Source organism: Schistocerca serialis, chromosome 2 (assembly GCF_023864345.2).
Source record: "Schistocerca serialis cubense isolate TAMUIC-IGC-003099 chromosome 2, iqSchSeri2.2, whole genome shotgun sequence".
Lineage (NCBI taxonomy): Eukaryota > Metazoa > Arthropoda > Insecta > Orthoptera > Acrididae > Schistocerca > Schistocerca serialis.
This window is the reverse complement of record NC_064639.1, coordinates 366,050,912-366,078,120: the sequence shown is the minus strand read 5'-3', so window position 1 is coordinate 366,078,120 and position 27,209 is coordinate 366,050,912.

The following is a 27,209-nucleotide window of genomic DNA, read 5'->3' as shown; positions in this document are numbered from 1 at the left end:
AACATCCAGTATAGATTTAAGTGTCAGGAAGTCATTTCTGAAAGTATTCGTATGGAGTGTAGCCATGTATGGAAGTGAAACGTGGACAATAAATAGTTTGGACAAGAAGAGAATAGAAGCTTTCGAAATGTGGTGCTACAGAAGAATGCTGAAGATTAGATGGGTAGATCACATAACTAATGAGGAAGTATTGAATAGGATTGGGGAGAAGAGAAGTTTGTGGCACAACTTGACCAGAAGAAGGGATCGGTTGGTAGGACATGTTCTGAGGCATCAAGGGATCACCAATTTAGTATTGGAGGGCAGCGTGGAGGGTAAAAATCGTAGAGGGAGACCAAGAGATGAATACACTAAGCAAATTCAGAAGGATGTAGGTTGCAGTAGGTACTGGGAGATGAAAAAGCTTGCACAGGATAGAGTAGCATGGAGAGCTGCATCAAACCAGTCTCAGGACTGAAGACCACAACAACAACAACATCGTCTGAAATTGGTTCAAGCACTGTCTGCAGCTGATAAGATTAAAAGAATCGATTTCTGTGATTTTATCCTTGCTCAAATGGAAACAGATGAATTTTTCGTTTCAAAGATTGTGTTTAGTGATGAAGCAACTTTCCACACTAACGGGGAAGTCAACCGTCACAATGTCTGTATATGGGGCACTGAGAATCCGCGGGAAACAACTCAGTATGAACGCTGCTCGCCTAAGGTGAACGTTTTCTGTGCCATTTCAGCCAATAAAGTTTTTGGTCCCTTTTTCTTCGAAGGTGCTACTGTAACTGGACTACAGTATCTGAAGATGTTAGAGAATTGGCTGTTCCCTCAGCTCGAACAAGAAGCACAACAATTCATATTTCAGCAGGATGGAGCGCCACCACATTGGCACTTATCTGTCCGTAACTACCCGAACGTCAACTACCCGAGGCGATGGATCGGCCGCCAGGCAGCCCATGACAGAGCACTTCATCACTGGCCTCCAAGAAGCCCTGATCTTACCCCCTGCGATTTTTTCTTATGGGGGTATGTTAAGGATATGGTGTTTCGGCCACCTCTCCCAGCCACCATTGATTATTTGAAACGAGAAATAACAGCAGCTATCCAAACTGTTACGCTTGATATGCTACAGAGAGTGTGGAACGAGTTGGAGTATCGGGTTGACATTGCTCGAGTGTCTGGAGGGGGCCATATTGAACATCTCTGAACTTGTTTTTGAGTGAAAAAAAAACCTTTTTAAATACTCTTTGTAATGATGTATAACAGAAGGTTATATTATGTTTCTTTCATTAAATACACATTATTAAAGTTGTGGTATTCTTTTTGAATCACCCTGTATTTACTTTCGTATTAGTAGAACGTCAGGTCAAAACCTGTTCGATTTACTGTTGTTACCGTTTCACTTACTTCGTCATGACTAAATTATAGTTCGATTCCTTGACACTGGGTACAGTCACAGTCATGCTAAATCCTTCACAGTAGGTTAACATTCTAGGTGATGGCCAATTTGATAAGAGCCGGTAGTGTTACAGACCATAAATCACAAAGTAAAATATTGCTCCCTCTTAGAGCCCAACTTTTCCATTACCAGAAGTACATCATCAAGACTGCGGCTGAGGCCCATACTAACATGAATTAAGACAAAAAAATTACTGGGTTATAAGCTTAGATCCCATAATTGTGCGCAGCCAGTTAGACTGCATCTCACTCTGCAACGATAGCCTCTGCATGCTGAAAGCTACCTACCCGTTTGCTGGAAAACATGTCTACACCTATACCCTGCAAACCATCTTATTTGGTGTTTAGCGTAGGTTACATCTTGTACCACTATCTGATCCATCCTTCTCAGTTACATTCAATAATGGAGCACTGGAAGAATGAATGCCTGTAAACCTTCGTATTATCTCAAACTTCTCGGAGTTCCTCGCTGTGGTCGTTTCGCAAGGCGTTTATAGGAAAAAGCAGTACATTGTCCGAACCTCCGTGGAACGTAGTCCTTCGGCATTTCATCAGTAAACCTCTTCTTGATGCACATCACCTCTCTTGTAGCGTCTTCCAGTGGAATTGTTGAGCATCTACGTAACGTTCTCGCAACGATTAAACGATCCCGTTAGTAAATCGCCACTCTTCGTTGCATCTTATCTATCTCTTTTATTAAATCAACTTGGAAGGGTCCCGGAATCGGTCGAACAAAAGTTTGAAAGCTACTTCTGTCGTAAATGAATTATGTTGTTGTACAAATTTATAGCGTTTGTCCGTAAGTTTAATAAACACAACAGATGCCATAACAGAGACTTATGTCATCAATAATACAGGGTGTTACAAAAAGGTACGGCCAAACTTTCAGCAAACATTCCTCACACACAAAGAAAGAAAATATGTTATGTGGACATATGTCCGGAAACGCTTACTTTCCATGTTAGAGCTCATTTTATTACTTCTCTTCAAATCACATTAATCATGGAATGGAAACACACAGCAAAACAACGTACCAGCGTGACTTCAAACACTTTGTTACAGGAAATGTTCAAAATGTCCTCCGTTAGCGAGGATACATGCATCCACCCTCCGTCGCATGGAATCCCTGATGCGCTGATGCAGCCCTGAAGAATGGCGTATTGTATCACGGCCGTCCACAATACGAGCACGAAGAGTCTCTGCATTTGGTACCGGGGTTTCGTAGACAAGAGCTTTCAAATGCCCCCATAAATGAAAGTCAAGAGGGTTGAGATCAGGAGAGCGTGGAGGCCACGGAATTGGTCCACCTCTACCAATCCATAGGTCACCGAATCTGTTGTTGAGAAGCGTAGGAACACTTCGACTGAAATGTGCAGGAGCTCCATCGTGCACGAACCACATGTTGTGTCGTACTTGTAAAGGCACATGTTCTAGCAGCACAGGTAGAGTATCCCGTATGAAATCATGATAACGTACAGTACATACTGACGAAACTAAAATGAGCTCTAACATGGAAATCAAGCATTTCCGGACACGTCCACATAAAATATTTTCTTTCTTTGTGTGTGAGGAATGTTTCCTGAAAGTTTGGCCGTACCTTTTTGTAACACCCTTTATATTATCCTGCACCACACACAGCAGTCTGCCAAAGTTGGAGTAACTTTACGATTCCTCGACTGTAGAAATCTTGTGGTTTTGAGGCGAGGGACTCGTTGAGCCATGTTCGGAGCGCATTTTCATCCGGAAAGAGAGTTCCTTGAGGGCTGTTCGATAGAGAGCGGTAAAGGTCAAAGCGTGAGGGCGCAAGATCAGGCGACTAAGATGGATGCGGATTGACTTTCCGATCCAACTCCTGTATTGTGTTTTTGTCACTGCAGGAGAATGTGGGCGGGCGTTATCGCGAAGTAGCATCACTTCACGCAGTGTTCTTGGACTGCGTCTGCAAGACGTTTCAGTTGTTGAAAATAAATGTTAGGAATGATGTTTGCAACCCAGGGAAGCAACTGGTAACACATCACAATGTCGCTGTTCCACCAGACGCTTAACATTGCCTTTCGTGGGTGCCCACAGGCCTTTGTACGGGGAGCTGCCGCTTTCTTTTGGCTCAACCATTCCTTTCTTTTCCTTACTTTAGCATAAAGCCCCATTTATCGTCACCAGTAGTCGGACGGCGGAGCCGAGCGGTTCTAGGTGCTTCAGTCTGAGACCGCGCGACTGCTGCAGTCGCATGTTCGAATCCTACCTCGGGCATGGATGTGTGTGATGTCCTTAGATTAGTTAGATTTAAGTAGTTCTAAGTCCTAGGGGATTGATGACCTCAGGTGTTAAGTTTGAAACGGTTTTCGTCACCAGTAACTTCACAGGAGAGGAGTGGTGGGTGTTGTTTACGAGCCAATTGATGATGAGCAAGTTGTAGGTGAATGATCAGCGCGACAGAAAGTCAATCCTAAGGGGCCGGGTTCGATTCCGGGCTGGGTCGGAGATTTTCTCCGCTCAGGGACTGGTTGTTGTGTTGTCCTAATCATCACCATTTTCCCGGCACGGTAGCTCAGCGTGTACGGTCAGAGAGCTGGTTGGCCTTTGTAATAAAAAACTGAGTGAAAGGATCAACAACGAACGCGAACGGATGTCATGTGACGACCGCAACGACTAAACACAACGATCAACAACGAACAAAATGAAAAAAAAAAAAAAGAAATGGAAATGAAAAAAAAAGTGGTCAGCGCGGCCGTCTGTCACGCCAAGGGGTCCAGGTTCGATTCCCGGCTGGGTCGGAGATTTTCTCCGCTCAGTGACTGGGTATTCTGTTGTCCTCATTATCATTTCATCATCATCAGTGGAAGGCAACGGGAAACCACGACTGGAATCACTTCCCTAGACGCTCTGACGAGGCTTCTCCCATGACAAGACCTGCCGTAACGCAGAACACAAAGCTTTTTCTTGAGCAACGAAGAGTACCTAGCGCCTGGAAGATAACACAGACTATTCCCGTTTTCAAGAATGGCCGTAGAACAGATGCACACAGCTATAGATCTATATCAATGACGAAACTTCCTGGCAGATTAAAACTGTGTGCCCGACCGAGACTCGAACTCGGGACCTTTGCCTTTCGCGGGCAAGTGCTCTACCAACTGAGCTACCGAAGCACGACTCACGCCCGGTACTCACAGCTTTACTTCTGCCAGTACCTCGTCTCCTACCTTCCAAACTTTACAGAAGCTCTCCTGCGACTGGAGAGCTTCTGTAAAGTTTGGAAGGTAGGAGACGAGGTACTGGCAGAAGTAAAGCTGTGAGTACCGGGCGTGAGTCGTGCTTCGGTAGCTCAGTTGGTAGAGCACTTGCCCGCGAAATGCAAAGGACCCGAGTTCGAGTCTCGGTCGGGCACACAGTTTTAATCTGCCAGGAAGTTTCATATCAGCGCACACTCCGCTGCAGAAGGAAAATCTCATTCTGGAAACATCCCCCAGGCTGTGGCTAAGCCATGTCTCCGCAATATCCTTTCTTTCAGGAGTGCTAGTTCTGCAGGTTCGCAGGAGAGCTTCTGTAAAGTTTGGAAGGTAGGAGACGAGGTACTGGCAGAAGTAAAGCTGTGAGTACCGGCCGTGAGTCGTGCTTCGGTAGCTCAGTTGGTAGAGCACTTGCCCGCGAAAGGCAAAGGTCCCGAGTTCGAGTCTCGGTCGAGCACACAGTTTTAATGTGCCAGGAAGTTTCATATCAGCGTACACTCCGCTGCAGAGTGAAAATCTCATTCTGGATATATCAATGACGTCAATCCGTCGTAGAATTATGAACATGTTGCATGTTAAAGAGTTATGACGTCCTTGGAGAACGAAAATCTCCTCTATAAAAACCAGAGATCCTGCGAAACTCAGCTCACTCTACAGCGCCGAAGAAATGAGAACAGAGAGAAACTTAACATCAAGATTGTTGGTCACTAGTTAGAGGAAGTCAAAGAATTCCGCTACCTCAGCACCAAAATAACCAGTGACGGACGGAGCAAGGTGGACATCAAAACCAGACTAGCACTGACAAAAAAGGGCATTCCTGGCCAAGAGAAGTCTACTAGTATCAAACAAAGGTCTTAATTTGAGATAGAAATTTCTGAGAATGTACGTTTGGAGCACAGCATTGTATGGTAGTGAAACATGGACTGTGGAAAAACAGGAACGGAAGAGAATCGAAGCATTTGAGATGTGGAGCTACAGAAGAATGTGGAAAATTTGGTGGACTGATAAGGAATGAGGAGGTTCTAAGCAGAATCGGCGAGGGAAGGAACATTGGAAAACACTGACAAGGAGAAGGTACAGGGTGGTAGGACATCTGTTGAGACATTAGGGAATGACTTCGATTGTACTACAGGGATCTGTAGAGGGAAAAATCTGTAGAGGAAGCCAGAGATTAGAATACGTCCAGCAAATAATTGAGGACGTAGGCTACAAGTGCTACTCTCAAATGAAGAGTTTGGCACAAGGGGGGACTTCGTGGTGGGACGCATCAAATGAGTTAAAAGACTGATGACTCAAAAAAAAAAAAAAAAAAAAAAGGAACAGGCTTACCGACAACCGTTCTTCCCACGAGTTATTCGCAAGTGGAACGGGGTTGGAGGGCTGAGTTAGTGGTACAAAAATTACCGTCCGCCACACACCATTAGGTGGCTTGCAACGAAAACGCAACGAACTTTTGCACCTACCTATTACATTTCGTTGAGGTTCCTCCTGTGGTTCTCAGTCTAACACTTCCTGTCCCTATTGTTTGTTTTATGAGATGTGGCCATTCTACTTTACGGCAATTGCTGTCTCAAGCGATTTGTCACAAATAGTGCAATCGTACAGTAGTGGATATCGTCTCCTATTTATAAGCAATGTTTTACATTTACTTACGTTGAGGATCCACTGCCGGCCCCTGCAACATTCGTCAATCCTCTGCAGGTCTTCTTGCAGTTTGCTGCAGTCTTACGATGTTCTTGTGTTGCTACCTGCATATAGAGACCCGCATCATATGCAAACTGCCTGATGGAGATACCGACGTTACCCTCTAGATCATACTGTAAACTGTAACGATCCTATCACACTTTTAGGGATACTCCTGAAGTTATCTTTACATATGTCGATTTTGTTCCGTCGAAAGCGTTGTGTTGAGTTCTATATGCAAGGAAGTCTTTAATCCGATCAAAAATCTGGTCCGATACTCGGTACGCTCATTATTTTTTTTTCCTAAACGGCAATGCAGGACATTGTCAAATGCCTTTCTGTCGCCAAGGAACACGGCAAAAAGTTGAACACCGGCGTCTACAGCACTGTAGATCTCTTGGAGGAACAGAGAGAGCTGTGTTTCGCAAGATCTCTGTTAGCGGAATCCGTGTTGATTTTTATAGAGGACATTTTCGTTAATTAAGAAAGTTATAATACGTGTGCTTAAAACATGTTCCATAATCATACTACACACCGACGTCAAAGATATAGGTCTATAGTGATGTGCAACTGTTGTACGAACCTTTCTGACAACGGGAATGATGGACGCTTATTTCCAGTCGCTAGGTACCCTTCATTACTCCGGCGACGTACGATAAACTTCTGCTAAAAGGGGAGAAAATGCTATTGCATAATCTCTGTAGAGTTTTACAGGTATCACATCTGATTCTGATGCCTTTCCACTAATGTTCGACTGTATTTGCTCTTGCATTACTCGATAACTTATCTCAATATCTCAACTTTCGTACGATGATTGAAAGGAGGCAGCGTATTACGATATTCCACGGTGAAACATTTGGCGCCGACCGAATTCAGTATTTCAGGCTTCTCCCTGTTATCTTCCATTTCGGTGTCAGTATGGTCACTGAGTGACTGAACACCCTGAACCGACCCTCTTACTGATTTTACGTAAGGACAAAACATCTTACAGTATTTTTTTTTTTTTAATATAGGTGGCTGGCAAAATTTTACTTTCAAATTCACTGAAAGCTTCTGTCGTTGCTTTCCTTAAGCCCATTTTCGCTTGGTTCAGCTTTTGACAGCTAGGTTTCAACTTCGCTTAAATCTGTGATGAAGCTCTCTTTACATCCTACAAACTTTCTAACAAGGCTATTAAACGACGATGGGTCTTTTCTACCCCTTAAAATGTTGCTCATCACAAACTTGTCTGAAGCTTAGTGAACGAAGTTTTGAACTGAACCGCGATCGATAGGTCGCGCCACGGTCTCCAGTAGAAAATCTTTGCCTTAGCAGGGCGTGGTTCGCGCGGGGATCGGAGGTGCTGGCGCAGTGACAGTGAAACAGTTCGCTCGGGGTAAGGCGGCCGAGTTGGAACTTGGCGGCGAGGCGAGTGGTGTGCCGGCAGTTGACGGCAATTTACTGTCGCAGGCTCTGAGCGTAGCTGCGATACCAGGAAGAGACACTCGGGTTCCTTGACTGCAGACCGGCTGTGAACCTTTGGACGTATGGGATGCTTACCGAGGGAAGGAGCTTGCTGTGCGCTTCAGCGAGCGACCGGACGTGGTACCGGACGGCGGACCGCCCCTGTGTTGAAGCTGCGTGACGGCTCCACGTTGCCCTTCCCAGATCGTTGTACGGATATGTCTAATGAGCTTCCGATTTGGTGCATCGGATGCGAGTGAGCCGAACATTACAGTAACCTTAGGTATAATTGCCGTTTCCTGTAACAGTATTGTGACTGTTTAGTTCGATAGTTTTCCGGTTGTTTGTTCGAGGTCCACATCCGGTTCCACATCACACTACTGGTTATTGATACCGCTTCTCTCTCTAGGCAGGAAAGCTGTGTGTGCACTCCTTTAAAACTACTGATTTTAATGCTCCAATATGAGTGTTATTTGCTGTAAGGTGTCGGATTTGTCGCGGCACGCATTTTATGCTAAGTGGGTTCATTTCATGTGCCACGTAGTGCATGCACTATTACTGGAGCTCGCAGTTTCATCTGTTGTCTTATTAGGTGTTTATACTATCAAGTTAGACTGCGTTTTTTATTTCTTTGTAAGGGTGTGACCTCTTAATCTTAGCCGGCTGCTGTGACCGAGCGGTTCTAGGCGCTTCAGTCCGGAATCGCGTTGCTGCTACGGTCGCAGTTTCGAATCCTGCCTCGGGCATAGATGTATGTGAAGTCCTTAGGTTATTTAGGCTTCAAATGGCTCTGTGCACTATGGGACTTAACTTCTGAGGTTATCAGTCCCCTAGAACTCAGAACTACATAAACCTAACTACTTAAACCTAACTAAGGACATCACACACTTTCATGCCCGAGGCAGGATTCGAACCTGTGACCGTAGCGGTCGCGCGGTTCCAGACTGTAGCGCCTAGGACCGCTCGGCCACACCGGCCGGCTAGGTTATTTGGGTTTAAGTAGTTCTAAGTCTAGGGGACTAATGACCCCAGATGTTAAGTCCCATAGTGCTTAGAGCCTCTTAATCTCCCTTAAAGTCTCTCTCAGTGAGGGCTTTATTTTTCGTTTATTACTGCTCTTACACGTGGCTGTAATGTTATCCAAAGAGTTATGTTCCCTCTGCTGTTAGTCAGGGGGTCGCTGGCCAACTGAACTTGTTAGCTTGGGGTTTTGTGTTTAGATCCGCATGGCGGACGCTTGTTTAACCTCCGCTCACGTGGCGCGAGTTTGGTACAATCTTCTAAGTTTCGTTGGTTTGACTCCGTTAACTCTGTATTTCTGTGTTAATTAGGCTACCATTTGTGCTTCTTTTTGCTGGAATTGGGTGAAATATGCCTAGTTGGTAGAGCAGGCGCAGCGTCCGAAACCGGAGCGAAGTCCCCCCCAAACGAACGGTCACCAGGTGCATGTGGTCCTGCATCACTTAATCCTTCCGAGCCCAGTACCCCTTGTCAGAAAGGAGTTCTATAGAAAGTCGATGTATTTCTTTGTGCCTTAATCGTTGCGCTCTGCCTCTACAGCTCCTGACGCAGGTGGCCTATAAAATCGTCCGATTGCCATATGTTGACCCATCTTTGGTGTTTAACTTCACCAAGTTTATTTCACATTCGGAATCTCTAATGACTTCACAAGACATTATCGAAATGTTTACCGCAATAAATAAATATGCCGCTGCCTTTGGCGTCCAACCAGTCACTGTGTTATATATTTCAATCTGTATTTAAGATCACGTTTCTGCTAAGTTTATGTTCCTCATACTAATGTAACTTTGTGTTCGGCAGGCAACTCGTCACTGACCTCAGCTGAGGGTTGCTGTAATTTAATAAACCACAATGTGTACGCGAAAATACTGCGCTACCCCAGTAGACACTTCCTGCGTTTAGTGCACGCCTGACCAACCGACGGCGTCCCCATAATTCTTCACCCACTAGCTGATTTTGACAAATTCTCATCCAATGTATTCGGAGAATTGTCTAATTTAGACCTTCCACTCTGCACCAAACCAGAACACGGAGATAGTCTCGGGGTACAAATAGAGATCTGTGCTTTCACTGAAAAAAAAAATCATGTTTGTAAAATCGAAACAGGAAACATTACGAGATAATGGACGTAAGCCGTTTCCAACTTTGGATAGTTGGTATGCTGTGGCCAAGGTCACGTGAAAATATCAGTATTCTCATTTACGCGGTTTATTTTGTCACATAGGCATGATAAAGTTACAAAATCGGGTAAATAATACCTGTTGAGGCACAGTTATCAGTATAAGTGAATGATCACATGAGCTGAGAATCCTAGCAACTAATCCCTGAATGTTGCCAAGTAAATCTTCGGTACGGAAGCAAATCTTAGCTTTGCATATCTGTAGGCGTGTTACCTAAACCAACTTAAAGAGAACTTATGAACCATGAAGTGGCAAGATATCGAGAAGAAAACGAAATAAATCAAGATCAGTTAGGATTAATATACACTCCCGGAAATTGAAATAAGAACACCGTGAATTCATTGTCCCAGGAAGGGGAAACTTTATTGACACATTCCTGGGGTCAGATACATCACATGATCACACTGACAGATCCACAGGCACATAGACACAGGCAACAGAGCATGCACAATGTCGGCACTAGTATAGTGTATATCCACCTTTCGCAGCAATGCAGGCTGCTATTCTCCCATGGAGACGATCGTAGAGATGCTGGATGTAGTCCTGTGGAACGGCTTGCCATGCCATTTCCACCTGGCGCCTCAGTTGGACCAGCGTTCGTGCTGGACGTGCAGACCGCGTGAGACGACGCTTCATCCAGTCCCTAACATGCTCAATGGGGGACAGATCCGGAGATCTTGCTGGCCAAGGTAGTTGACTTACACCTTCTAGAGCACGTTGGGTGGCACGGGATACATGCGGACGTGCATTGTCCTGTTGGAACAGCAAGTTCCCTTGCCGGTCTAGGAATGGTAGAACGATGGGTTCGATGACGGTTTGGATGTACCGTGCACTATTCAGTGTCCCCTCGACGATCACCAGTGGAGTACGGCCAGTGTAGGAGATCGCTCCCCACACCATGATGCCGGGTGTTGGCCCTGTGTGCCTCGGTCGTATGCAGTCCTGATTGTGGCGCTCACCTGCACGGCGCCAAACACGCATACGACCATCATTGGCACCAAGGCAGAAGCGACTCTCATCGCTGAAGACGACACGTCTCCATTCGTCCCTCCATTCACGCCTGTCGCGACACCACTGGAGGCGGGCTGCACGATGTTGGGGCGTGAGCGGAAGACGGCCTAACGGTGTGCGGGACCGTAGCCCAGCTTCATGGAGACGGTTGCGAATGGTCCTCGCCGATACCCCAGGAGCAACAGTGTCCCTAATTTGCTGGGAAGTGGCGGTGCGGTCCCCTACGGCACTGCGTAGGATCCTACGGTCTTGGCGTGCATCCGTGCGTCGCTGCGGTCCGGTCCCAGGTCGACGGGCACGTGCACCTTCCGCCGACCACTGGCGACAACATCGATGTACTGTGGAGACCTCACGCCCCACGTGTTGAGCAATTCGGCGGTACGTCCACCCGGCCTCCCGCATGCCCACTATACGCCCTCGCTCAAAGTCCGTCAACTGCACATGCGGTTCACGTCCACGCTGTCGCGGCATGCTACCAGTGTTAAAGACTGCGATGGAGCTCCGTATGCCACGGCAAACTGGCTGACACTGACGGCGGCGGTGCACAAATGCTGCGCAGCTAGCGCCATTCGACGGCCAACACCGCGGTTCCTGGTGTGTCCGCTGTGCCGTGCGTGTGATCATTGCTTGTACAGCCCTCTCGCAGTGTCTGGAGCAAGTATGGTGGATCTGACACACCGGTGTCAATGTGTTCTTTTTTCCATTTCCAGGAGTGTATGTTTGTTATGACTAAGTCATTTCACCGGTATCATTTTATTTATTTCAGATGTAAATTGATTACCAATATTAAGCACAACGTGAAGATAACCGTGTGCTGAGTTCTGGCGTGGATCCCATTCTAAATCTCATGACCAAGAAGCTACTGGCGTGTTGTACTCCGATCGCTGTCTGATTTGCGAGCGTAAGTTCCATAAAGTCACATCCCACCGAGCAAAGCATTTCCATTCAGCAGCTTTAGCCATTGTCAGCCTTCACATTTGGTATGAGCTTTAAAAAGATATCTCAACAGGCAGACGGATGACAAATATATACGAGTGTGCGCAGTATGTCTGCGAAAAATAATCTCTACACGACGAATGACAAGAAACAATGGCTCACGGCTGTGAAATACATAGCCACTTTTCAACTTACTGCTTCCCACTTCAGTAAACGAGTAGCTTTCACATGTTTTTCAAGAAGGGACGTCGAGCAGATGTGCAGAACTATAGAACTATATCTCTAACGTCGATCAGTTGTAGAATATTGGAACACGTATTGCGTTCGAGTATAATGACTTTTCTGGAGACTAGAAATCTACTCTGTAGGAAGCAGCTTGGGTTTCGAAAAAGACGGTCATGTGGAACCCAGCTCGCGCTATTCGTCCACGAGACTCAGAGGGCCATAGATACGGGTTCACAGGCAGATGCCATGTTTCTTGACTTCCGCAAGGCGTTCGATACAGTTCCCCACAGTCGTTTAATGAACAAAGTAAGAGCATATGGACTATCAGACCAATTGTGTGATTGGATTGAGGAGTTCCTAGATATCAGGACGCAGCATGTCATTCTCAATGGAGAGAAGTCTTCCGAAGTAAGAGTGATTTCAGGTGTGCCGCAGGGGAGTGTCATAGGACCGTTGCTATTCACAATATACATAAATGACCTTGTGGATGACATCGGAAGTTCACTGAGGCTTTTTGCAGATGATGCTGTGGTGTATCGAGAGGTTGTAACAACGGAAAATTGTACTGAAATGCAGGAGGATCTGCAGCGAATTGACGCATGGTGCAGAGAATGGCAATTGAATCTCAATGTAGACAAGTGTAATGTGCTGCGAATACACAGAAAGATAGATCCTTTATCATTTAGCTACAAAATAGCAGGTCAGCAACTGGAAGCAGTTAATACCATAAATTATCTGGGAGTACGCATTAGGAGTGATTTAAAATGGAATGATCATATAATGTTGATCGTCGGTAAAGCAGATGCCAGAGTGAGATTCATTGGAAGAATCCTAAGGAAATGCAATCCGAAAACAAAGGAAGTAGGTTACAGTACGCTTGTTCGCCCACTGCTTGAATAATGCTCACCAGTGTGGGATCTGTACCAGATAGGGTTGATAGAAGAGATAGAGAAGATCCAACGGAGAGCAGCGCGCTTCGTTACAGGATCATTTAGTAGTCGCGAAAGCGTTGCGGAGATGATAGATAAACTCCAGTGGAAGACTCTGCAGGAGAGATGCTCAGTAGCTCGATACGGGCTTTTGTCGAAGTTTCGAGAAGATACCTTCACCGAAGAGTCAAGCAGTATATTGCTCCCTCCTACGTATATCTCGCGAAGAGACCATGAGGATAAAATCAGAGAGATTAGAGCCCACACAGAGGCATACCGACAATCCTTCTTTCCACGAACAATACGAGACTGGAATAGAAGGGAGAACCGATAGAGGTACTCAAGGTACCCTCCGCCACACACCGTCAGGTGACTTGCGGAGTATGGATGTAGATGTAGATGTAGATGTTTTGACAGGCGCGGTGTTCGAATAATCCACTTCTTACGTGGTAAAGACAAGTTATTATTAACAGGGACGTAACTCAGGATTACTGTTGTGACCACTGTTGTGCAACTCGTACATCGAAGATCCAATGAAAGAAGCGAATGAAAAACTCCTGTAAGTTTTTGGTAATGTGTAAAAAATTGTTTGTAGTATATATGGCTCTCGGGCGAGACGTCGGATGTCATAGTGAAAACTCCACAATATTTCGTCAGCGCAACTGGCCGACATATTCAGGTGCGACGAACACACTGCTAAGGCAGGTTTTTTTTTCCTTTATTGTAATTTTCATCACCTGATACAGGCGGGCTGTCAGCAGCATAGTACGCTGCTCTTCAGCCTTAAGCGGAACAATAACAAGACATATGGGTGATACAGACACTACAGTAAAAACGGCGGGCAAAAAAGGAGATTTAAAAACAATAAACATGAAGCCGTTCACGCTGGACTCGGATAAAAAAAAAACAGGAAACACTTGGTGACATGGCGCACAGATCACGGATGACGGCGGCGGCACACGTGAACAGTTGATGCGTGACGGTCACAGAACACTAAACACAAATCGAGGCAGACACGCGACACACATATGGCGATGATCCCCGGCGCGTGAATGTTCACTGAGCGTGTACGAGTCCGGGGACCTGCCACGAGAGGAGGTGGAGGAGGAAGAAGGGGAGTGGGAGAGCGAGAGGGGAGAGCAGAGATGCCACAGGCAGGGGAGATAGGGGGGAGGGAGGAAAGGGGAGGGGAAGCCCGGGGGAAGAGGGGTGAGGTAGGGGACGGGGGAAAAGGAAAGAGAAGGGATGGGAAGAGATGGGAGGGAGGGTGCCTAAAGGAAAGGACACCGGAAGTGGGGTGGTGGGGCAGGGTCAAAGTTGATAGGAGGGGTAGATGGAGGGGAGGAGGACATCATCAGGGAGGGGGAGCTGGCGGAAGCCACCTTGGGAGAGGGTAAGGAGGGTGGAGAGATGGAGACCGGGTGGGACGTGCGAATACAGGTGCGGCAGCGGGCGGGGGTGGGAGAGAATCGGGGAGACGAGCGGGTGAGGAGGATCGAGTTTGCGGGAGGTGTACAGGGTCCGTATCCTTTCAAGGAAAAGGAGGAGGAGGGGGAAGGGGATGAGATTGTACAAGATCCGCGTGGGGGAGGGGAGACGGATGCGATAGGCGAGGCGGAGAGCATGACGTTCAAGGATTTGGAGGGATTTATAAAAGGTAGGGGGGGTGGCGATCCAAGCCGGATGGGCATAACAAAGGATAGGGCGGATGAGGGACTTATAGGCGTGGAGGATGGTGGAGGGGTCCAGACCCCACGTACGGCCAGAGAGGAGCTTGAGGAGACTGGGGCGGGAGCGTGCCTTGGCTTGAATTGTCCGGAGGTGGGGAGTCCAGGAGAGGCGACGGTCGAGGTTGACGCCAAGGTACTTAAGGGTGGGAGTGAGGGCGATAGGACGGCCATAGATGGTGAGATAGAAATCAAGGAGGCGGAAGGAAGGGGTGGTTTTGCCTACAATGATCGCCTGGGTTTTGGAGGGATTGACCTTGAGCAACCACTGGTTGCACCAAGCGGTGAACCAGTCAAGATGGAATTGGAGAAGATGTTGGGAGCGCTGTAGGGTGGGGGCAAGGGCAAGGAAGGCGGTGTCATCGGCAAACTGGAGAAGGTGGACGGGGGCTGACGGCGGCGGCATGTCCGCCGTGTACAAAAGGTACAGAAGGGGGAAGAGGACGGAGCCTTGGGGCACACCGGCAGAGGGGAAAAAGGTGTAAGAATCTGTGTTATGGATGGTGACATAGGAAGGACGGCGGGAGAGAAAGGAGCCTATCAGACATACGTAGTTAATGGGAAGGGCGAAGGTTTGGAGCTTGAAGAGGAGACCGGAATGCCATACACGGTCATATGCACGTCCGAGGTCCAGGGAGAGGAAGATTGCGGAGCGACGGGAATTAAGCTGTTCGGAAAGGAGATGAGTGAGGTGAAGGAGAAGGTCATCGGAAGAGAAGGACGGCCGAAAGCCACACTGGGTAACGGTAAGGAGGCGGTGCTGGCGGAGATGCTGGTGAATGCGTCGGGTGAGGATAGATTCCAGGACCGTGCTGAAGACCGAGGTAAGGCTGATGGGACGGTAGGAGGAGATGGCGGATGGCGGTTTGCCAGGTTTAAGGAACATGAGGATACGGGAGGTTTTCCACAGGTCAGGGTAGTAACCGGTGGACAGGACTACATTGTAGAGCCTGGCCAGGGTGGAGAGGAAAGAGACAGGAGCTTCACGAAGGTGACGGTAGGTGACACGATCGTGACCAGGAGCGGTGTTGCGTTTTGTGCGGAGTGTAGCAATGAGATCCCGTGTAGTGATAGGGGCATTGAGTTCCGTGTGTGCAATGTTGTCCAAGTACTGGAAACCAGGAGCGAGGGGAGGGACGGAGGTGTCAGTTCGATCGCGGACATCTGGGAAGACGGAGTAATCGAACTGGGGATCATCGGGGATGGAAAATACATCGGAGAGGTAGGAGGCAAAATGATTGGCCTTACTAAGAGTGTCAGGGAAAGAGTGATTATCATGGAGAAGAGGATAATAGGGGGAGGGTTTAGTTCCGGTAAGGCGACGGAAGGCCGACCAGAACTTGGATGAGTTGATTGGTAGGGTAGCATTTAAACGGGTGCGTGTCTGTCGCCAGTCCCGGCGTTTCTTAGCCGCGAGCAAATTACGAATGTGTCGCTGGAGTTGCCGGTGGCGTCATAGTGTGTCCGGGTCACGCGTGCGGAGGAAGGCGCGGTAGAGACGACGGGATTCACGGAGGAGGAGAACGGCCTGTGGGGGTAAGGTAGGACGGTGGGGGTGGATGGCGACAGTAGGGACGTGGGCCTCCACGGCCTCAGACAGGGTCTGCTGGAGAAAGGAGGCAGCATGGGTGACGTCGTCAGGGTGGTGGTAGGTGAAGGGGTGGCTATCGACCTGGGTGGAAAGGGTATCCCAGTAGGCAGTCCAGTCGGCACGGGAATAGTGGTGGACATACTTAGGGGGAGGGTCAGTACGAGGGTCGGGGCGAGGGCGACGACCGTCTGAAACAGTGAGGAGGACAGGGAGATGGTCGCTACCAATAGGCTCCAGGACATCCACCGTTATGCGGCCAAGGAGGTTGGGGGAGGAGAGGTCGCCTTGAAGGGAGGAGAGGAACCGATGCCACCGCCGTAACTGGGCGGCGGAACGACTATGGATGTTGAGGTCGGCGGCGATCATGTAGGAGGAGAAGGTACGGTCAATGTGGGAGAGGAAGTCGAAGGGTATAGGGGCGTTAGGGCGGACATTGATGGTGGCGCAGGTAACGGTAAGGCCAGGGAAGAAGAGACTAAGGATCAGGTGTTCGGTGGGGTCGGGAAGGAGAGTTTGGAGCCGAACGCGGATCTGGCGATGGTGCCCAATGGCAACTCCGCCACGCGCTATTCGGAGGGGATTATCGGAGCGGTGGAGGAGGTAGGGCGAAGTGTGGACGGCGTGGTGGGGTTGGAGGAAGGTTTCATTAAGGAGGAAGGCGTCCACGCGGTGGGTGGCAAGGGTATGGAGGAAGAGGTTCTTGTTGGCGGGAAGGGAGCGGATGTTGTTGAAAAGGATACATTGCTGTCGCGCCATGACAGGGATTTAAACGAGGGTGTCAAGACGGGAGAAGGTGAAATGGGCCTGGTTGTTGGAGTAGGTGGCGTACATTTTGAGGTGGAAAATGGAGCGGGCGGCGAGGGAGATCTGTTGGAGGGTGTGTGGGCGCTGAAAAGGATGAACATTCTGCAGGACAATGGTGAGGAATCGGATGATGTCCTCAGCGGTAGGGGGTGGGCGAAGGGAGTTGCCGGGAGGGGTGGGGGCGTCCAGAGGGCGGACAGGAACGGTGAGTTCAGGAGTGGTAGGAGGGGGTCGGGCCTTACACTTCTGGGAGTAGGTGGGATGAGGGAGGTTACAGGTATTACAGGAGGGGGGGGACTGGAGATTGGGGCACTGCCGTAAAAAGTGGGCTTGCCTACAGTGCGGGCAGGTGGGGGCCTCGCGGCACTCAGATGTTGGGTGCACATTATATCGCAAGCACCTTTGGCAGCGGAGGGATTGAGGAGGGGAACGGGAGGGGTCAACTTTATAACGCTGGTTAAAAAGGAGGGCACCCTCCTTCAGGAGACGGTCTATGGAGGGGGTGTGCTCAGAAAAAACGCACATAACGCGGGAGGGGCCGGCAGTGTTATGGATCCGGCGAACCGCACGCACCTCCAGATGGGGATGGGCCTGAAGCTCCGCCAACACCTCCTCTTCCGTGATCACTGGACTGAGCCGAGTGATCACGGCGGTGAGGTTCGGCGGGCGACGCGGAGGTTGGGGTTGGTGGGAGGGAGGTGGCGAGGGAGCAGGGGTGAGAGAGGCATGAGGGCCAAAGCGGGTGATAGGGATGTGGGAAAGGAGGTCTGTGTGGAGGGTAGGGCTGGGGGAGGAGATGAGTACCAAATCACGGCGAGGAGTGAGGAGGGAGATGGGAGCACCAGGACAATTCTGGCGAAGGAAGAGGGTGTGGTTCCGAGCTTCAAGGAGGGAGGGATCCGGACGGGAGAGGAGGTAGCGGTAGGAGGAGGGGGTAGAGGAGGAGGAGGAGGGGGCAGGGACGGGCGGGGAGACATCCATGGCATCAGGAGTGGGGGAAGGGGGACGAGGCGGAGCCTTTTTTGGAGCAGATGAGGCAGGGGTGCCACTGGGGCGCTTGACGGCGGCGGAGGAGGTGTGGGGGATGGGAACAATTGGAATGTGGCGGGGAATGACAGGTCCCGGGGCTGGAGTCGGCGCTGGAGATGGTGACGGTGATGGTGAAGGCGAAGGCGAAGGCGACGGCGACGATGACGATGACGGTGGCGGTGGCGGCGGTGATGGCGAAGGCGACGGAGAGACCTGGGCATGGACAGTGGCCCAACGGGCCACCACCCTAGCCGGAGGTGCAGTGACAGACTGGGGGAGTGGGGGGAAAGGATCAGATCGAGAGGAGCGGGAGGAAGAAGCTGGAGAGGGGGCGACAAAGAGCGAGGGCGAAGGGAGAGTGAGAAGAGGTGGAATGGAAGGAGGGGGGTGGGACTGGGCACACCACGTTATAGTGGTGGAGGCGGCGGAAGGGGAAGTGTAAACTATGGCGGTGGTGGTAGTGGTGGCGGTGGTGGTGGGGGTGGGGGCGGACATGATGACAGGGAGAAAAAACGCACAGCACGAAAAGGAAAGGACACAAACTGGGAACAGACGAAGACGCAGACGGACGAAGACGCAGACGGACGAAGACCAGAGTCGGACGACCGGGGGCGGACTGCGACGGCGACGGCGGCGGCGGCGGCGACCAGGCGGCGGCGGCGGTGGCGGCGAGCACCGGCTTGCGGCGGCGGCGGCGAACAGACGGACGGACGGACAGCAGGTAGCAGCGGTAGCGGCGCAGACGGACAGCGAGCAGGCAGGCGGACGGACGGACGGACGAACGAACGAGCAGCTACAGCAGGAAGCGGCGGGCAGACGGACAGACAGACAGACGGACGGACACAATCTTCGAAAGCGGAGATTCCAACCTGAGAGTAGCCCAGGCTTTGCAATCAGGCGTCTTCGAATGAGGGGATCTCTGATTGTGCTAAGGCAGGACCAGGGCTCCCCATTTATGCCAGTTTTAGGCAGGAAGTGCGCATGCGTGGAGGCGCCAAATTCGATGGCCAATAGCGACGATATCAACTGATAGCTGGAAGGACAGTAACGCCACCTACAGGATGAAGAACCAAATACTTCGGCGCACGCGCGGAGGCTGCCGCCGCTGCTCTGCGCTGCCATCGGCAGCCCCAGCGACCTCGGTCGGAAGCCGCAGGCAGTACTGCGCGTCCACATAGGCGCCTTGATTATCCTCCCGTTGTCAACAGAATATTTATGTTGCTGGCGAATCGTCGTCCGTCTTATAACCAAAACTATTCCTCTCTGCTCGAAGCGACTTTAATATGGCCAGTGCTGGATCCCATGCTGAACTAAGCTGAAAGCCCGTGTCTCTGTTTACAAGATTCGTCGAGCTACGTATTTCCACTGCTTCCTTAATAACACTGTCCCAGTACGAACTCGTCGATGCTAGAATTTTTGTATGTAGGTAATTCATAGAATGGCCTGTACTGAGACAATGCTCGGCCACTGAAGACTTTTCTGGTTGCTCCAGACGAGTGTAGCGTCGGTGTTCAGTGCATCTCTCTTCTACAGTGCGACAAGTTTGTCCGATGTACGACATGCCGCAGCTACAAGGAATCTCGTAAACACCGGGTCTTCTTAGGCCAAGGCTGTCCTTAGATGAGCCCAAGAGAGCTCTGAGTTTTGCCGGCGGACGAAAAACACATTTAACTTTATGCATCTTCAATAGTCTTCCTATTTTTGAAGAGAATCTCTGAGTTGGCCGACAGCTCTCTTGGGTATAGGGCACATCCTAGCGGAGCAGCCGCTGGTGCTCGTTCGCATATCAGTACAATGACACCTTCTTAACTTGTCTTAGCAACTGGAGAAGGGTGTCCTGGGTATTATGCGCTGTTTTATATGCTGGTGCATACCCTTAATGGTCTGCTGAGCACTGAGTGAATCAGAAGACATCAGTTATTTCAACCCCCAACCACATCTCATATGATCCAGAACTTTCGGACTCGCATAGAGATTATTAGGCAGAAGTTTCCTAAAGACACTCTCGGGAGGAACGGCAAAACAACCAGTTGTGTCCCCCTGTGTTTGCCCATCAAAAAACACTGCGCTAAAATTATTTAAAAGGCGAAGTTCTTTTCTTAGAAACGTTGTCTTGAGTGAACAATGTATTACGTTTTGTCAAGCCTGGTCTTCATCAACAACCAAGGCGGCATTTTGTACCACACCGAGTGAGGTTGCACATTGGTTAACGCTATGGATTCGCATTCAGAAGGACGACGGTTCAAATCCGCTCTGGCCATCCAGATTTATGTTTTCTGTGATTTCCCTAAATCGCTCCAGGCAAATGTGACCTCGAAGCAGATGGGACGATTGACCCTAATCTTCCTTCCTACCTTTGCACCAACCCTGCCATTGAGACACATCTGGATTCATTAATTTCTTGTAATATGGATCCTCAGCTCCTACACTTTTTTTAAATTACATCCCATTGACTTTAGCTGTTACTGTTTTTATTTCACTGTTACAGTCCTGGCATTTGTGTTACCTTCAAGCGTCTACAAAGCATAATACACTCCTGGAAATGGAAAAAAGAACACATTGACACCGGTGTGTCAGACCCACCATACTTGCTCCGGACACTGCGAGAGGGCTGTACAAGCAATGATCACACGCACGGCACAGCGGACACACCAGGAACCGCGGTGTTGGCCGTCGAATGGCGCTAGCTGCGCAGCATTTGTGCACCGCCGCCGTCAGTGTCAGCCAGTTTGCCGTGGCATACGGAGCTCCATCGCAGTCTTTAACACTATTACTATCCTCTATTCAATTCTCTTCCTTCCTTCTTTCTAAATATTTAATTTCGTTTTGTTTATTAATATCTCACTTGATTTTGTATTAGTTATAAGTTTTTCTAATGCTGCACAAAAAAAGATATCAAATGGATGTAAACAAATAGAGCCCACCTCCACGTGGCGGGACACGGGCAACGGTGTGAGCGGGGACGGGAGCCGGGGTGGTGTTACTTTCAGTCACTCCGGAATACGACCCACCATAAGAAATTAGACGGTGGGTCATAAAATATAAGCAGCTAGTGAAAAGAAAAAAAAAAAAAATAAGTCTTTAACACTGGTAGCATGCCGCGACAGCGTGGACGTGAACCGTATGTACAGATGACGGACTTTGAGCGAGGGCGTATAGTGGGCATGCGGGAGGCCGGGTGGACGTACCGCCGAATTGCTCAACACGTGGGGCGTGAGGTCTCCACAGTACATCGATGTTGTCGCCAGTGGTCGGCGGAAGGTGCACGTGCCCGTCGACCTGGGACCGGACCGCAGCGACGCACGGATGCACGCCAAGACCGTAGGATCCTACGCAGTGCCGTAGGGGACCGCACCGCCACTTCCCAGCAAATTAGGGACACTGTTGCTCCTGGGGTATCGGCGAGGACCATTCGCAACCGTCTCCATGAAGCTGGGCTACGGTCCCGCACACCGTTAGGCCGTCTTCCGCTCACGCCCCAACATCGTGCAGCCCGCCTCCAGTGGTGTCGCGACAGGCGTGAATGGAGGGACGAATGGAGACGTGTCGTCTTCAGCGATGAGAGTCGCTTCTGCCTTGGTGCCAATGATGGTCGTATGCGTGTTTGGCGCCGTGCAGGTGAGCGCCACAATCAGGACTGCATACGACCGAGGCACACAGGGCCAACACCCGGCATCATGGTGTGGGGAGCGATCTCCTACACTGGCCGTACTCCACTGGTGATCGTCGAGGGGACACTGAATAGTGCACGGTACATCCAAACCGTCATCGAACCCATCGTTCTACCATTCCTAGACCGGCAAGGGAACTTGCTGTTCCAACAGGACAATGCACGTCCGCGTGTATCCCGTGCCACCCAACGTGCTCTAGAAGGTGTAAGTCAACTACCCTGGCCAGCAAGATCTCCGGATCTGTCCCCCATTGAGCATGTTTGGGACTGGATGAAGCGTCGTCTCACGCGGTCTGCACGTCCAGCACAAACGCTGGTCCAACTGAGGCGCCAGGTGGAAATGGCATGGCAAGCCGTTCCACAGGACTACATCCAGCATCTCTACGATCGTCTCCATGGGAGAATAGCAGCCTGCATTGCTGCGAAAGGTGGATATATATACTGTACTAGTGCCGACATTGTGCATGTTCTGTTGCCTGTGTCTATGTGCCTGTGGTTCTGTCAGTGTGATCATGTGATGTATCTGACCCCAGGAATGTGTCAATAAAGTTTCCCCTTCCTGGAACAATGAATTCACGGTGTTCTTATATCAATTTCCAGGAGTGTATGTGTACAAAGTATTGAGAAAACAAAGTATTAAATTAAATATATGTGCAACAAGTTAATGCAGTTTGTTAACATTCATACGTACTTACAAACACTAATGTTATATTATTTCATAGAAATAGATAAAAATATCGTTGCTGTACGACTGTATTACTTTTGATGGTACGCATTGGTTATAATTAACGACATCGCTATTCCCTCTTGCGAGTTCATTCTCCACTGTACCGCCTCTCACGGTCGAGAATACAGTACTTAGATTTTTCACGTAGGTCTATAACTCGCCATCATTGAGTTGACTTGTGACGATCAATAAGGTGGTCAGCGCACGCCGATTCCCGAGCACATCGTTCAACTTCTTAAAGCTGCTTTTGTCTCCGGACTTGCTTCCATAGCATTAGAGGGAGCCGTAGAAGACAAAAGCTGTAGAGGAGACTGGATTATATTCAGCAAATAACTGGTTACGTCGCGTACAAGTGCTTCTCTGAACTGAAGTCGTGGCGTGCCGCATCAAACAAAACCTACAGCCCCCCTCACCCTACCCTTACGACTTCAAACACTCTCCCACCCCTCTACCCCCCACCCTCTCCGAAAAAAAAACGAAAGAACAGACTATGATAAATGTACTAGCGAATCCTATTACTTTTGTCCTTAGACCATTTTCCAACGTGACCCTTATATGAATAAAATCATTTCAGGTTTCAATAAAAAATGAATAAAACTCTATCACTTGTCAAGTAATTTAGTTTTGCAAGGAAGTTTTCGTACTCGGAATAACTTTTTTCCCAATTATCTCGATTGAGAGGCACCGGAGCGTTTTAACTTCTCGTTTAGCCAATTCGTTAAAATGCAAGGCGGTTCGCTAGGTGCATAAGAAATGGTAGTTAGTGGCCGGAAGGTGAGAACGCTGCTTTGCTAACGGAGGATAGTGGGACAGAAAAAATTAAATGCAGGATTTTAGCAGTATTAATTTCGGTCATGCGTACCCTATCATTAACTTCGAAAGAGTGTATGCAAATGGATATGAACCATAAAAATTAGTCTGTGTATGTTAACATGTTTTAAGTTACACTCATTTGACGTAATTTTATTTGCTGACAGTAAAATTAATTTTCAGACCTCCTCGATACGTTCTACGGCAAAATAAGTGTGTCATACAGTCGTATAGCAGTCAGAGAAAAACTGAACGGTTGTGGCAGAAACTAATCAGCGTCTTTATATTACCAGATTAAAGTTGGTTGTGGTTATAAAGAACAAACTCGTAATTTTGTTCATCATGGTTACGTTATAATGCTATTCCCGAATGGTTTTATAATTTGCTTCCATTAGAAAGCAACGATAGCTATACCCATACCCTATCCTTCCACCGCTAACTTGATGAGTCACGTAAGGTACTTATGTTTCCAAGACGATACGCGCAATATTCTAAAATAATTATGTTTGTCTGATTGTGCTTGAAGATTTAAGAAAAGTTATTAGAGAGCTCACAGGTAATTAAACTGTACATGTAGTGTGATGTGTGTTAACTATTACGGAAGGATAATGTTCCTTATTTAATGTGACAAGTTATGTACAACACTGGTGTACTTCAGGAACATTTGTGTAAGTTTATTGCAGTATCACCGCGACACTGTGCTGTAGAGCAATCACGTTGTACCAGAGACATCGATGGAAACACTGGGAGTGTACGCACAAATCTCAGTCATTAGTATCACATAACGAACTACAAACGCAAATTTGTTTCCCCCGTGGTCTATTCCACAAATGACGAAGTAGTTGAATTTCGTAAAATCTAGAAACATGAAGTCAACATTCCACTGTTCCTGTTTACCAGCGTAGGCCAGCAATGAAGAGCAGAATACGTCTCCAACATCATCAGACTTAACTGCGTACACTGCCACTAAGCGGCAACGTGGTCATACACTTGTCTAAAATGATATTTTTACCGTCCCAGCGTTAGTTGATAGAAAGCGAAAGCGTGGTTCACGGTAAACATATATGGGAGAGAAAAATGTTCACATTTTCGCGGAATCTGTATCTCATCAAATTTACGACTTCGTTCATTATTTTGTAAATAGTAAGCCGAGGACATGTCGTGCAGAACAGAATTTCGTCTTAGCATCTAAATACTTTGTTTAACGACCCGATTCTTGTGTACTTCATATAAACCAAAGCAAAAAAATTTTTTTCAACACCAAGAAGTTGCGCGAAATAAACGGAAGTTGGTTGGCGTGTTCCTACATCTCGCCACCAGCACTATGAGGATGCAAATCATATTCGCTTTGAACCGCACGGTCGTGGGCTTTAGTTACCTTTGAGATTAGACGTACGTCAGTTGATGTTGGTCAAGAATGTCTTTAAGACGACAAAGACGCCATTATCAGCACCTCACGGAATGTGAACGACGTCGTGTAATAGGGCTACGAGAAGCTGAGTGTTCCTTCCGCGTTACTGCAGGACTGTAGCCACTGTACTTGCCTGCTGGCAAAGGCGGTCACGGGAAGTACGGTCGCAAGAAGACAGGGCTCCGGTCGGCCACGTGGCACTACGAAGAGGGAAGACCATCGTGTTCGGAGTATGGCTCTGGCGCAACGTACTGCGTCTGCAGCAGCAATGCGAACAGGAGTTGGGACCACAATGGCACAACGAACTAAATCGATTGCGTAAAGGATAGTTCCGAGCCAGACGCCCAAACATGCATTCTACTGGCCAAAACCACCGCCGTTTCCGACTTGTGGTGTGAAGTGAGAGCTCATTGGACGGAGGACGTCTATTACGTTTTCTGATGAAAGACGGTCTGCCTCGGTGCTAGTGATAGCCGTGTGTTGGTTAAAAGGACGCCAGTTAGGGACCTGCAACCAATATGTATGCGTACTAGACACATTGCACCTGCACCTGCAGTTATGGTCTGCAGTGCGATTTCGGATGACAGCAGGAGGACTGTCGTGTTTATCCTAAGCAACCTGCCTCCGAATTTGTACGTCAGTCTGGTGATTCGATCTGTTGCGCTGCCATTCATGAAAAGTATTGCACGGTGTATTTTCCAGCAAGATATCCCTCGCCCACAAACCACTGTTGTAGCCCAACATGCTCTGCAGAGTGTCGACTTGTTGTGTTGGGCTAGATCTGTCCCCAGTCGAGCATGCATGGGACATAATCGGAAGACAAGTCCAGCGTCATCCACAAACAATATTAACCGTATCTGTATTGACCGGCCAAGTGCAACAGGCATGGAACACCATCCCACAAACTGACATCCGGCATCTGTAAAACACAATGTATCCACATTTGCCTGTTTGCATTCAACATCCTGATGGTTACATCGGTTATTAATGTACTCGCATTTCGTATTTGCAGTGACTCTTTTCCCACTTACATTAACGTTAATCACTTATTCCCTAGACAAATGCTTTCTGGAAATTTCACCACTTTAAATTAATTATTTCTAGGTGTTGGGATTTTTTTTCCGCCGGTGTAGATAACAAGTAAAGGACTTACTCACAATTTTTGATACCCGATGCAGAATCACTTCAGTACCGCCTAGTGTTCCAATGTACATACGTCAACTTGTCTGTTTTGGGCGTCCGACACGTCCACGTTGTCTTGGCTGCTACCACTGTGGAGTACCGGCTGTTAGTCGCAAACCACTGCGAAGTGCATACCAAGGTGTACGTCCATGTGTCACTTGTTAGGTTTTGGTTGCCTTTCATCCTGGTGTGGAGTGCAGGATGAATGATAGGCTAAATAGGATATCTGTGCGCGCTGCAGTTATCCCAGTCCTGTCTTTGTGGTTCTTGCTGTGCTAATTCGTATGCCAATGGGCTCCACTTGATACTGGTTACTGATAGTTTTATGTTGTGGGCAACCACAGCCAATGTAATTCATTTTGACACATTAACCGCTTCTAGCTGTACATTAAATTTCATGTATAGGAACACGACCCGTTTCGTGGTAACAAACCACATCCTCTGGTTTAAACACGTCGCAAAAACATTAAGCCTATAAGATGGACAAGAGAGGGACCTTCCCCGAATAAAATTCTGTTACTCGCAACAAGCAGGGTGTTATGAATCAAATTCTTCAGTCGAAAAAACGTACATGTTAGAAACGTAATCTGTGATATGAAATGTGTTTTCAACATCTCATTTTTTTCTACTGCAAAATTTGATTCATGCTTTACCGTTTGTTGCGTGTAACAATAATTTATTCAGAGAAGGTTGAATCCCTCTCCTACCAATCTTATGGGGTTACATCGACAGCTACATGATAACTCCACGTTTCACAATGAAGTGTCTAGCAGATGGTTCATCGAACTATCTTCAAACTGTTTCTCTGCCGTTCCACACTCGAATAGCTCTGATTTCTCTTATTTTATTTTGATGTTCATTCCTGTCTGTGTAGGTGGACGCCAACAAAATATTTTCACACTCTGAGGAGAAAGTTGGTGATTGAAATTTCATGAGAAGCTCCTGCCACAATGAAAAACGCCTTTGATTTAATGACTGCCATCCAAGTTCACGTATCATATCCGTGGCGCTCTACCCCTGTTTCGCGATCTCTGATGCGTATCCCACACCGCAAAACAGCACTCCAGAAGAGGATGTACAGGCGTAGTGTAGGCAGTCTCTTTAGTAAACCTGTTGCATTTCCTCTGCGTCCTACCAATAAATCCTAGCTTTGG